This window comes from Trichosurus vulpecula, chromosome 3 (assembly GCF_011100635.1).
Source record: "Trichosurus vulpecula isolate mTriVul1 chromosome 3, mTriVul1.pri, whole genome shotgun sequence".
Classification (NCBI taxonomy): domain Eukaryota; kingdom Metazoa; phylum Chordata; class Mammalia; order Diprotodontia; family Phalangeridae; genus Trichosurus; species Trichosurus vulpecula.
In genome coordinates, this window is record NC_050575.1 from 82,796,325 (window position 1) to 82,809,917 (window position 13,593).

Here is a 13,593-nt window from a genome sequence, read left to right on the forward strand (position 1 = left end):
CCTGTTGCTAACTTGACCCCAACAAGGGAAGGGAAAGAGGGCATTGAGCCTGTAGAAGGGCAAATAACTTGATCCCTTGCTCCCAAGTTTTCTGCTGCTCTGGAGATGGACTGTTGCCTGTTGATAGAAGCCATAGAACTCTCTTCCCTTTCAGTAATGGACGGGAAGACACCAGACTCTCAGGTATGCAAGGTTTGGCTTCAGGACCTCTGATACTCATTCACTCCCCTTATGTCCTTCCACTATATTCGTAAACCCAATTATTCAGGGATCCTTTCTCCCATACTGTGATGGAGTGTTTTGAGTTGTCCTATTTCTTGAGGAATCAAAGTAATCGTTAATACCTGCTGGCCTTTTAGTGGGATAAAACATTCTCCTGATCTTTCCTCCCTCCCAGACAAGTAATATACAGACTGTGGCCTTTTAGAGTATTAAAAAAAACCCGAAGAAATGGTTGAGCAGAGTGAGAATTTTAAACTGGGTATAAGTGGAAATATACAATAAAACCTTAGAATGCACTCAATAAAACTGCTCTTCATGAATGAGATTATGAGGAACATGTTTGGGTCTACAGATTTTTTGTCATTTTCAGTTTAGACTTGTGGTTTTCCTGTATGAGAACTCCCTTCACTCATGTGGACTGGCAAATCTAACTTAGAGAATCTTAGAGAACTGGACAGGGGCATTTTGAATTCAGTGACTTTTCAATGGACACACAGTCTGTGTCAGAGGATCCCTATTTCAGGGAGGGGCTCTATCCATTGTGACAGGCTGCCTCTCTCAAGGAACATTATGAATACTAAATCCTTAAATTGAAATTAAATAACAATATTCCCATTTCACAAATTAGGGCATGGTAGAGTTGAGGGAAGGGGCAGAAACAGAATTGCTTTCTCTTTCCAATTCACAAAACTAGTTGTGTGGCAGTGGGAAGAAATTAGAAATTTTCCTATGGTCTTGCAGTCTCAACAGCTTCAGATGGTCCCAGTTTCCCCATTTTGTCATCATTACCTCAACCCCAGTTTCATTTTGAAATCTCATTAAGTAGGACAGCTGTTATATCAGCGCATTATAGTCATCTCTGATTTTCTCTTGGAAACTTCCCAAACTATTCCAACTCTAATTAATTATTCTTCTCTTTATTTCTCCTAGAGTCTATACCACACATTTTAGCACCTAATTAAATTGTGCAGTACACTTAAATTGTTTGTGATTTCATATGGTTCAATTTTGCCTTCTCCACTGGAATATGAACTTATCAAGGACAGTTTTCTCCCCAATTCCTATGGTACACAACCCATAGTAATGATTTTATAGATTAAGGATTTATGAGTTCACTGGTATTGGTGCTGTTATGGATTTGGTTAATACTTTAAAGATTTGTGAGTTCACTGGTTTTGGTGCTGTTATGGATTTGGTCAAGAGACTGTAAGCCTTTTGAGGGCAGAGGCTATATAATTTTTTTGTTGGTATCTTCAGTGTCTTGCCCAGCGCCTAGCACATAGTAAGCAATTAATAAATGCTTGTTGAATGAATGGATGGCTGAGTGAGTTTCAGTGGTCACCCTTCCCTCCCACCCAACCTCCCTGCCGCCCCACTTTTAAATGTGCTGGCCAACCCTCTTGTGATGAACATTTTCTGTTCCTAAATTTGAAGGCTTTCCATTGTGATGGGACCTGATAGAACTTGTGCTCTGCTGAGATAGTCATTAAAGGCTCAGGGTCACCATGAGGAATTAGAGTAGGAACATAGAACCTTGTATGCAAAAGGCACTTAATAAATGCTTATTGAATTGAGTTGGACTTGTGTGAAGGCTTCATTCAAGAAAGAGCATTTGATTAATCATCTTCATAATAATAGCTAGCTCTTTTTTGTATGGCTTTAAGGTTTGCAAAGCTGCTTTCCGTAGAAAACCATGTGAGATAGGTGTCATTATTCTCATTTTGTAAATGGAGGAATAGAGGCACAGAGAAGTTAAATTATTTGCCCATGGTCACATACCTATTAAGTGGCTCAGAGAGATTTGAACTCAGAGCAGAGGATGGGACTAGGAATCAAGATAGCCCAAGTTCCAATTCCATCTCAGATGCTTATTAGAGCTGGGCGATACTGGGCAAGTCTCTGAATCTCTCTGTGCCTCAGTTTCTTCATCTGTAAATAGTACCTACCTTATAGACTTGCTGTGAGGACCAAGTGAGTTAAGTTCCCTAAAGCGCCTTGCACACTTTAAAGAGACACTTAAATGCTGGTTATTACGCTAGCTATTATCTTCCTGGCTCCAAGTCCAGTGGTTGTATCCCTAGTGATACTTAGTGATCTCCTGACCATTAAGATCACAATCAAACCCTTAAACTTGTAGAGTTAGGGGCCCACCCATACGTGATTAAGTGTAAGCCTTACCCCAAGGTCAAGAAGCAGGTTGCATAATGCTGTTATTTCCATTTAAAAGAGAATAATAATTCTCTTCAAGGTTTGCAAAGCACTTCACAAATATTATCTGATTTAATCCCCATAACAACTAGGTGATGGAGGGGCTGTTATTATTCCCAGTTTACAAATCAAGAAACTGAGGCAGACAGAGGTTACTAGATTGGCCCAGGCCACATAGCTAGTAAGATTTGAACTCAAGTCCAGCGTTCTAAACACCGTACCACCCAGCTGCCCTGAACCCTAGAAATTGAGGAAAGAAGGTTTTCAAGCTCATCTATGTTGGATTTGAGGCCATGGTGAAGGCCTTTTGACTTCCAATCCAGTGCTCTCTCTGATGCTTCATACTGCCCAAAGTTCCCTTCAGCAACTGTCTGGGCCAACATGGCGCCACTTTGCTGCTGTGTCTTTGAAGCTCCAAAAATCCTGAATTGGAAAATTCCTTCCACATGGTGGTTCTGAAAGACACTCTTCTCCCTCCAGGCCTTCTGTCACCTAAACACTTTTGCCCACCTTACCTTCTCTTAGCCATGTGGTTTTTGCCTTATCATTGTGATACAACTCAGGTCCTGAGGCAAGGTCAGGTTTTGGTTGCCTTGGAGCTGAGGCTGTGGCAGGGTCTGTCAGTTCCAAGCCTGGAGACTCACTGGGGGCCATTTTTATTGGAAAATTAATGAGACCAGGCTTGTTTCTCTTTCTTTCAATGCTACATCTCCCACTGGAGCGGATACCCTCTTGAAGCTCGACCCCAGTCCCTGAAAAGCAGCACTCGGATCATTTTTGTTTGTGTGTTTTGTTATTGTTGCTGTTTGGGCTGTATGCTCGCTTGCCCAGATGCTATTAATTCTAGAGATTTGCTGAAGCCCTTCACTTTCAAAGCTGTTGGCAAATAACAAGATCCCAAATGAGGTGTGTACACACCCAGGATTATAGCAGCCTCTTTTCTAGCCACAATTAAAATAGAAGGCCCAGCTAGGTCAGCATTTCTTGAAGCAATCGAGTGAAATGCTAGTAGAAGTATGTTCTAAATTTGGTGGCAGAGAAGGGACAGGGTTGTGGTAGAAGGTGATACACCCTCACCTGAAGCCCTAAGACTGACTTCAAATGTGACATCTGACACAGACAAACTACTGCTCTTAGCCTCAGTTTTCGCATCAGCAAAATGGGAATAGAAGACTCACGTTACCTATCTCAAATTATTGTCGTAAGCAAAAGTACTTTGTAAACTCTAAACCATTTATGTAAATGTCAGTTTGTGTTACTTTTAGAGACAATATTCTTTATGTGGAAGAAATGGGCTATTGAGTTGGAGAAAATTAAGTTTCTCGAGGTTCTTGTCTATTCAGTCTCTAGGTGAACTCAAGCAAGTCAATTCACTTGCTGGGCTTCAATTTCTTCATCTGTAACAAAGAAAATACCACACAATACCAACTTAACTTACCTTACTAGGAAGTTGTTCCTATTAAAAAAAAGGCAATGCATAGCTCAGTTACTTTGACAATGTATGCATGAGGTAATATGGTAGAGTGAGGAGAGACCTGGATCTGGCATCAGAGGATCCAGGTTGAAATCCTGCCTCTGCTCCTACCTACTGTGCCACTCTGAGCATGTCATCAACCTCTCTGTCCCTCTGTCTCTTCATCTCTAAAATGGAGGTTGGAACTCCATGCTCTCTAAGGTCTGTTCTGTGTCATGCCTTTCTATAATTTGAAAAGACAAATGCAATAAAATAGCCCATCTATATGGCGTTCGGCAGTTTGCAACGTGTTTTTACCACAATCTTCCTGTGAAGTAGGCACTATAAGTATCAGTTCACTGAGAAAGATATCGAGGCCCAGAGAGGTCACACAAGCTGGCTGTCTTCTCACACAGCATGTGACAGAGCCAGGACAGAGCCGGGGCTTTTGGCTCCAAATCCTAAGGAATTCTCATTATGCTGTTCCGAGCAGCAACTGTGTCTTAGTCCTGCTTATTCTTTTATTTTCCTTAGCACCTAGGATTTTGTTTTGTAATTTAACTCAATAGACATTGTGAAACACCTTCAATGGGCAGTCCTTGTGCTGAATACTGACAATACAAAGCAAATAAATAAACAAATAAATGAATGTATATAAAAAGAAGGAAAGAAAGGAGAAAGAAAAGAAGGAAGGAGGGAAGGAAGAAAGGAAGGAGGGAAGGAAGGAAGGCAGGAAGGAGGGAAAAGAAAGAAGAAAATAGGAAGGGAGAAGAGGGAGAAGGAAGCGAGAAAAGAAGAAGAAAGGAATGAAGAAAGAAAGAAAGAGAAATGGGAGAAAGGAAGAGAGGGAGAAGAGAGAAAAGATGAAGAAAGGAAGATAGAAAAGAAAGAAAGAAAGAAAGAAATGAAGAAGAAGAAGAAATGAAGAAGAAAGAAAGAAAGAAATGAAGGAAGAAAGAAAGAAATGAAGGAAGAAAGAAAGAAAGAAATGAAGAAAGAAAGAAAGAGAGAAAGAGAGAAATGGGAGAAAAGAGAGGGAGAAGAAAGAGAGAAAAGGGGAAGAAAGGAGGAAAAAAGGAAAAAAAAGGAAGAAAGAAAGAAAAAGAAAGAAAGAAAAAGAAAGAAAGAAAAATTCCTTGGTTTTGAGGAGTTTTCAGTCTAGTAGGGATAGGAGAAGGGGAGAGAGGGAGCATTGCAGGTACTTAAAAAATGTTGAATTAAATAGGAGAAGAAATAAAGAATATCTTTGAAGTTAAGAAGGAAGTCCATGAAAATTCCAAGATACCTGAGTTGTGACTATCAGCCACCCAACTTTACCACTGGCACTGGCAATATTGTTAACTTAAGGTTCTAACTTGAATCTTGCTTCAGTCCATATATGGACTCCAGCTTAAGTCCATATATGAGGTCACTTATGATTCAGGTGAAAGGATGCTGTTTGGAGTCAGAGGAGATAGGGTTTTGAGCCTTGACTTGGCTACTTCCCAGCTATAGAACTGGAGAAGTCGCTTAACTTTTCTGGACCTAAGATTCCTTGTCAGTAAAAAGAGGGAGCTGGGCTAGAAAATCTCTAAGATCTTTTCCAACTTTAAGCCAATAATCTCAATCCTGTTGGCAGCACAGACAGCTCCCTCTACTTTTTTCGTCCAAAAGTTTAGGATGGGGTTAGGGCTCCAAAGTGTGAGGAAGGAGAAAACCTGTTATTTCATTGGTCAGAAACACACTATAGCAGCAATCAGAGATCAGCAAGCAAAACTCAGCAGAGAGCCGTTTTGGCATTGTTTCCTGTTACTCATTTTGAAAAGTTAGCAGAATTTGGTACTGTATGCAAAGCCACTTCCTCTGCTGGTACATCTGAAATGCTTAAAATGAAGGTACTTTGGTATGCAAAGGCAAAAAGTAAGTTTGCAAATTAAACTATCATCTTAAATGTTTGTATTCTGAATTCATTTTCCTCTTAGGCCAATTCCTTCTAGTATTATTGTTCAAGGCAGATCTTAAAATTTAGCACTGTTTGAGGATATGTATCAGAGATCTTCTCTTTCACCCAGGGCATTTCAGAGAATGGGAAGAATATGAACTTCATCATGGTTTAGCTCCCCTGTGCTTTCGTGATGTTCTGTGGTGAAAGGAGCTAGAACATTCTGTTTTGCCATATGCCCAAGAATACATAAGCATAATCCAAACCCACAGAATCACAAAATCACAGCCTTTCAGAATTAGAAATCAATGGAGAGTCATATAATCCAAACTATGCCACAAAGAGAATGTCCACTGAAACATACTTAGCAATCTAGCCTCTGTGTGAAGACCTCCAGCAAGCGCAGGGGAAGTGCCTACTTTCCCAAGGAAGCCTCTTCCATTTTTGGACATCTCTTAATTGTTAAGATTTTTCTGACATCAAGCTTAAACTACAACTCTCACATTGTTCCTGATTCTGCTATCTGAAGTCAAATATGGTAAGTCATCCATTTTTTACACACCACAGACTTTCAGATATTTCAGTCAGCCAATAAGCATTTTGCTAAGCAACTAATATGTGCCAGGCACTGTGCTAAGTGCTGGGGATATGAAGAAAAGCAGACACACTCATACATACACACATGCACGCACGCATGCATGCACGCACGCGCACACACACACACACACACACACACACACACACAGAAGATGAAAAAAAAATACCAGTCCCTGCCTTTGAGGAGCTTGGTCTAACAGGGAAGACAATGTGTAAATAACTATGTACAAGTGAGATCTATTCAAGATAAATTGGAGGTAATCAATGGAGGGAAGACAGTAGTATTAAGATGGCCACTATGTTTCCTATGCGTCTTTTCTTCTCCAGGATAAATGTTCCAATCTATCAACTGATTCTTTCATGGCATAGACTGGAGAGCCTTTGCCATTACTCTGGCAACTCTCTTCAGATCAGCTCTCTGGTAGCTGCAAAAATTAAACAGAAAGATCAAAGCATTAAAGAAATGTGAGTTCTTCTTCATCCTGGTACTGGACCCAGGGTTGTACAAAAGTTGGTGCATTGAAAGTGTTTGTTGAATTGAATTCTAGTACCCTTAGCTATTCCTGTAACTTTGATTAGCATGGACACAAACCAAGACCCAGGGCAAGGATTTAGCTCCAATTCATACACAGCCTGGATTCTAGTCAAATCTCTTCATTTTGCAAACTTGGAAACTGAGGCACAAGAGGTGATGTGGCTATTGTCAGCTTATTAATGGTTGGTTTCTTAGTGAGAATAGACTCTTAGGACTATTCCTAACTCAGTGTCCAGGATTCTTTCCCATTGGGCCTCATCTGCTTCTTCATGCATAGTAGCAGATGGCTCGAACCAAAGTGATTCATGTCCAAGGACTGCGCAGGCTTTAAAAAAATGCAAACAGCTTTCGTTTGAGTTTTCTTCCCAAAATGACTAATATGGAAATATGTTTTACATACGTATAACCTATATCAGATTGCTTACCGTTAGGAGGGGGGAGGAAGGGATAGAATTTGCAACTCAAAACTTAACAAAAAAGGTTAAAATTGTTTTTATATTTAATTGGAGAAAAAACCAAAACATTATTTAAAAAAATGCAAACAATTCCCTACTTATCAAGAAGTATCTTGGACACAATGAACATGTCTGAATGTCCAAAGGAGGGATGGAGCACAGTGTATCTGTGCTTCTTACAGAATGGCATAGCTCTGTAGATCAACCAAGAAGTCACCAATGTGATGTGATTTGAGTTGTGTTTAGAAAGTTCCTCTCACCCCAAAGATCTCCTTCTTGCTTACACCTGAAATTCTATAGTTATAGCTTCATTCCTTTTATTAAAGGGATTGTTACTCTGGAAGGGGTTACAGATTAGGTCATCATCAGGTCATTTTGTATAAATTAGTTTTGTCAACACTTTTCCAAGAAATAACTTATGAAGACAGAAGGGTTTTCCAAACATTTTTGAGTGTGCCCCCTGCCAGTAAAAAAAAAAAATTGAGAGCATGCATGGCCAACATGTATATAGCTATTTATTTAAGAATTATGTACCTGTACTATCATGCTAATAATTACATACATTAAAATTATATAAAATAGAAAATTTTTAAAGGATGAGATTAGAATTAAATAATGTTTTATCCTAGAGTCATTTGGGAGCCACTGATGTTTATTGAGTAGGAAAATAAAGTGGTCAATCCTGTGCTTACTTTGGCATCTGTAGGGTGGAGGAATTGAAGTAGAGAGGCCCGTCATGAGGCTATTCCATAGCTCTGGCCAGAGATGATGAGGGCCTGAGCTTGGTTGGTGGTTGTGAGAATAGAGAGAAAGGAGAGATGTGGAGGTAGAATGGATGATATTTGTCACATGATCAGGTATATGGGAAAGGGACAAGTTGAAGCTAATCAGGTTGTGAGAATCTGGATGACTGCAAGGAGGGTAGTACCCTCAATACAATCCATGGGGAGGTTTGAAAGAGAAGAGGGTCTGAGAAGAAGGATAATGTAAGGAACTTTGGGATGTCTATTCATCCTGGGCTATTCATTTTGTCCCACTGTTAAGGAAAAGGGGGTAGAAAGTGAAGTTTTTTTTTTCCTATTGTGCAAAGTGCTCTCCCTCCTGGAGAAGAAGCAGCTGCTGTTGTTGGTGCCTGGAAGCCCTGAAGGACCCATGCAGGCCTCCAAGGGCATGGTTGGGAACTTGCATAACAGAGTGAGGGGGTAGACAATTGAATTTTCCTTTCTGTTATTATTAACTTGACAAACAAGAATAGAAAAATAGGACTGCATCTGAAGCCATGAATCTATGAGAATGATTAATGGAAATAAGGAGAGGTGTGGTTGTGATAGAGACAAGACACATAATGGGCTATTGTGGTGAGGATGGGATACAAACTGACATCCAACTCACAGGTTGATCACACATCCCTTGGGGTCAATCCATAGTCCCCCAGGGAGTCCCAGCTCCCACTTTGAAAACCACTGGGGTAGAGAGAGAAGTCTTGTGTATGACCCTGCATCGTAGGCTTGGGGGAAGGAGCGATTGTCACAGAGATGGCTAGGATAAGAGAAGAGCTAGGTAGATGTTAAGAGAAATTTAGTTAAACCCTATAGTTTTGCCTCCCTTATATAACAAGACTGGTAATGGTATTAATGCTGTTTGGCAGACCACGTGAGCATGGCATTTACTGTCACTGCTTCCCACCCACGACAATGGAGGTATAAGAAAACCCCATTTCAGTCCTGCCCACTCACATCCTGTGTATTGCCTAGAAAACCTCATTCCTAGCACTGCCTTGAGGGCGGGTATTATTATTTCTATTATAGTTTTGTTGCAAATATATTTTTTCTTCTGTTTATGGGATTAACGAGGTTACTTTAATCCTGTCTGCCCTCTAGAAAGATACACTAAATTAAACTCAGTTGTTGACTGTGTTCTTGATATATTCAAGTAGGCAGATTTCTAGTGGTCTGGCTAAGTCATTCGTGTGTGTGTGTGTGTGTGTGTGTGTGTGTGTGTGTGTGTGTGTACACCTCTTCCCTGCCCAGAGAAATGGTGTTTCCTTTATAAAAGTTTGATACAAAATGTTGCATTTGGATTGGGAATGGGGTCCAAGATACATGCATGATACTTCATATTTTTCCTTTGGTCATTTGCTCTTGAACTCTACCGGCTTTGCGGTGGAAATAAAGTCCTGGGGTGCCAGAGATAATTCATTTATAGATAGATAAGTGAAGCCTGACTGCATTTCCCCTTCTTCCTCTCCCCCTAGCCCTTTAACACAGGGTCATCCACTTTGTAATCTGGGTCCTCCTCTTTAAGAAAAGGAAGTTGGACTAAGCATCTTTAGGTTGCCTTCCATATCTTGGTTCCTTAGCAATGCCCCAAACCCCCAGAATAATTGTTGAGGTGATTTGACGAGATGGGGTAATTTCTCCCTTCTCAATTTCCATAGCTCTTGTGGCACTGAGTGTTGTCCACATTCCCCCCCCCCCTCCCCCGCCGCCCCGTGTATACTCCTCATGCCTTCTATTAGACTTTAAACTTGTTCTGGCAGGGGCTGGGTTTCACTTGGCTTTGCCTTTCCAATAGGATCTAGCCAAGACTTTGCACAACATAGGAACAACATAGATGTTCCTTGTGTGAAAATAAGGGTGAGCATAGGTATTACAGCCTCAACTCTGGGGCAAAAGGCTTGGGGCTAATCTTCAGATTTGCTCCCCCCAAACCTCCACAGCAACAATAACAAAGATACTGTCCATTTGTGGCACATCCCCAAAGTGGTTGCTTTCACATCAATTATTTCATTTTATTCTCATAACCATTATGTAGGACAGAAAATATTATCACCATTTGATGGATGAGATCCATATGGATTAAGTCACTTGCCGAAGTGCCCATATCTAGAGGCAATGTGGTTGTTAGTGGGTGAGTCTTTGAATCTGGAAGAACTGGATTCAGATCCTGCTTCTGACAGAGGCTGACAGAGTAATCATTTGCAAACCGCTATTTAATCTCTCAATGCTCCAGGCAACTCTAAGACTATAAAGTACTCGGTTTCTGATCTACACTTATTGAGGGAGTTTCCATAGCAAGGTGAAATCACAGGCTTGAATGAAAAAAATTCTTTTTTACTTTTTGACCCAGAGATTTCACTCCAAGGAAATGAAAGATAAAAATGAGTCTTACGTGTACCAAACTGTTCATCGCAATACTTATTGTAGTAACAATAAACAAAGCAAAACAAACACCCAAACTGGGAACAAGGTAGATTCCCAATGACTGGGAAATGACTGAACATATTTTGTGGTATATGAATGTGATGGAATATTACTGTGCTGTAAGAACCAATAAATATGAGAAATCCTGAGACACATGGGAAGATATACATATATATATATATATATATATATATATATATATATATATATATATATATATATATACATATATAAAATGCTGCAGAATGAAGTAAGCCAAACCAGGAACATTAGTGTGCATAATGATTACCATACAATAAATGAAATGAACCCTAGAATGAAGCCAAACACTATGCTTAGATAGATGATCGCTAGATAGATATAGATAGAAAAAAGCATTTGTTAAGTACAATACTGTACACTTCTGGGATTACAAATACAAGTAAGCAAGACAGTATTTTCTCTCAAGGAGTTTTCATTCTAATGGAGGAAGGCCACACATTAAAGGGTACCAGAAAATGGTGGGTCAGGGGATACGTATGGCATGAAGGCGTGAGTTGTGGCAAAATGAGGGAAAAGTCTCACATCATGGCCAGGAGATTCAGGAGGTGGAGTCACAGTTTCTGGTTGGGTGGAGAGATCAAAGTACAGGCCATGGTGAGGAAGTAGTATTAAGGCCCTGACAAGATAAAACAAAAAATCTTTAATTATAATGGCCAATCTTAGTTTCAGGGAAGTCAAGAAAAAGCACCTTTCTTTTTGCCTTGGAAAGGTAGGGAGCTATAGAGGAGAATGCTATATACACAATCACATGTCTGGAAATTGTGTGGTTTGGTTTTACTTAGTGGGTATTTTTTTGTTGTTGTTGTAAGGAAAGTTTCACTGTATGGGGAAGCACATCTGGGAATAACTGTGATGAAAAAAATGACAGGCATCAACAAAATATAAATTAAAATAGTTCCCACTGCTAGCTCATGGTGCAATTGAGACTGGAACTCAGGCCTTCTAAGTGGTTTTTACTGATTCCTAACTTGAATTCAGTTTTCTCTCTAGACCATGTCATAGAGCTAATTAATAGTTGAACACCATTTCTGATTTCAACCCTGTGTCCTTTCCATTAATATAGTTTTTTACTCTGTTAAATCAAATGCTTTCTTATAGTCAATGATATGAACAGTTAGTAGGCCCTAAATTAAAAAGGGAAAGAATGAACCCGCAAAGCTCATTTAATGACCTCTACTGTCTCCCAGAAACAAAGTCTCATCTTTTAATACTTGTGTTCCTGTGAGCTGTGGAATATTCTGAAGAATTAAAAATGAGTATCATTCAGAGGGAAATGGACAACAATTGATGTACGGGGGGTATGAGTAGCCTTCACAGCATAACAAATGAGTTTTGAAGAATGGTAGTAACAGATGTCCAAAAAGAATCTATGACTCAAAAAGAAAATGGGCTGGTGTTATAGGCCAAGCTTGAACCTGGGATTTCCAGTGGTTAGGATGGGGAATGGAATGGAATGAAACACTTGTAGACCAACCTCTGTAATGAACAAAAGGAGGTTTACTTAATCATGGCATGGAAAAAATATTCAGCAAGGATGCAGCAGGGATTTAGCTGTACACTTTGCATTTGCAGTGCAGCGTCTAAAGGAAGAACTCCTGGAGCTCCTGACTCCTGTACGGGTTTTTTCTATTGAGGGCATCAGGAAGCTATGTCAGTAATTTGAGCCTTTGTTCCCTGGACCAATTAAGACTTTGGGATGGTTTCAATGCCTTTTAAAGAAAAACTAGCCAAGATTACATGAGGTAGACATTGCTTTTCCTGAGAGCCGGTCTAGTGGCAAGAGGGAGGGATAGGTAGTGGATAGCCTCCATAATCTGATGCATTCTCAGTCTAAAAAGAAACCAAATAAAGGACTAGGGGCACTGGGTGGATCCTCTGTGGGGAACTTATGGAAAGACATGAATAAGAGTCACGCAGGGTGGGTGGGCAAGCATGAATGGATCGCAATCTGCACTTTTGGAGGGAGTCTAGGTCATCATTTCTGCCCTGGATGCATTTCTCACTTGACCCTTAGGTGATCCCATTCACCTCTACCCTGTCCTCTTCTCTTGAGTCCCTTGCTTCTTATCTTGTCACCAACCTTGTCTTGCCAAGCCTCAGCCTTGGATTCCTCCATCATCTACTTCCTTTGCTCCTCTTCATGTGCTGCTGAATGAAGCTGGAGAAAGTTATGAAACCATGGGAATTAGGCTCACTACAAATTCACGGTATATAATCTCACCTGGGCCTCCTTGTGGTGAGGCAGTCCTTTTATATCTTCCTGAATTGATTGGCTATCCTTCTTGCTATAGCAGCCTTCCCAAACTTTTCCTCCCCCCTTAAGCCTCTTATGGTTCCCCTCTCCCACCCTTTCTGCTAAGAACTTTGCCTCATATTTCTAAAATTCTACCTTCTGCAAAAAGCCTTTCCTGATCCTCCTTAATGCGAATGTTTTTCGTCTGAGACTACCCGCAATTTATCCTTTATGTATCTTGTTTGAACATAGGCATCTAGCAGGTACAGTAGATAGAATTCTGTACCTGGAGTCAGGAAGACCTGAGATCAAATTCAGCCTTAGACTGTGTGACCCTGGGCAAGCTATGCATAGCACGATGCCTGACACACAGTAGGTACTTAATAAATGCTTTTTCCCTCCCTCCCCTACATAGGTGTTTGCATGTTGTTTCCCCCATTAGACTGTGACCTCTTTGAGAATAGGGAATGTTTTTGTTTTGTTTTACCTTTCTTTGTATTCCTAGTGCTTAATACAGTAGGTGCTTAATAAAAGCTAGTTGGCTGACGATCTTTGAGATCTCCAATCCATTTGGGTATTTGAATCCTTTTCATTAGACTGTAGGATTCCTCAGAGATGCTGAGGCCTGGATGAGATTTATAGAAGTTCCATATATTCTCCTGCCTCTAGGCAAGCTTCCTTTTCCCCCAACCCAAACTCATCCACTGAAACCATAGCAATGGTC

At 40.4% G+C, this 13,593-nt stretch overlaps 1 protein-coding gene across 1 annotated transcript in view; it reads left to right on the forward strand.

The window, feature by feature from the left end:
• Positions 1 to 13,593, forward strand: part of DOCK2 (dedicator of cytokinesis 2) — a 513,031-nt gene that overhangs the window by 9,453 nt on the left and 489,985 nt on the right. The window lies entirely within an intron of this gene.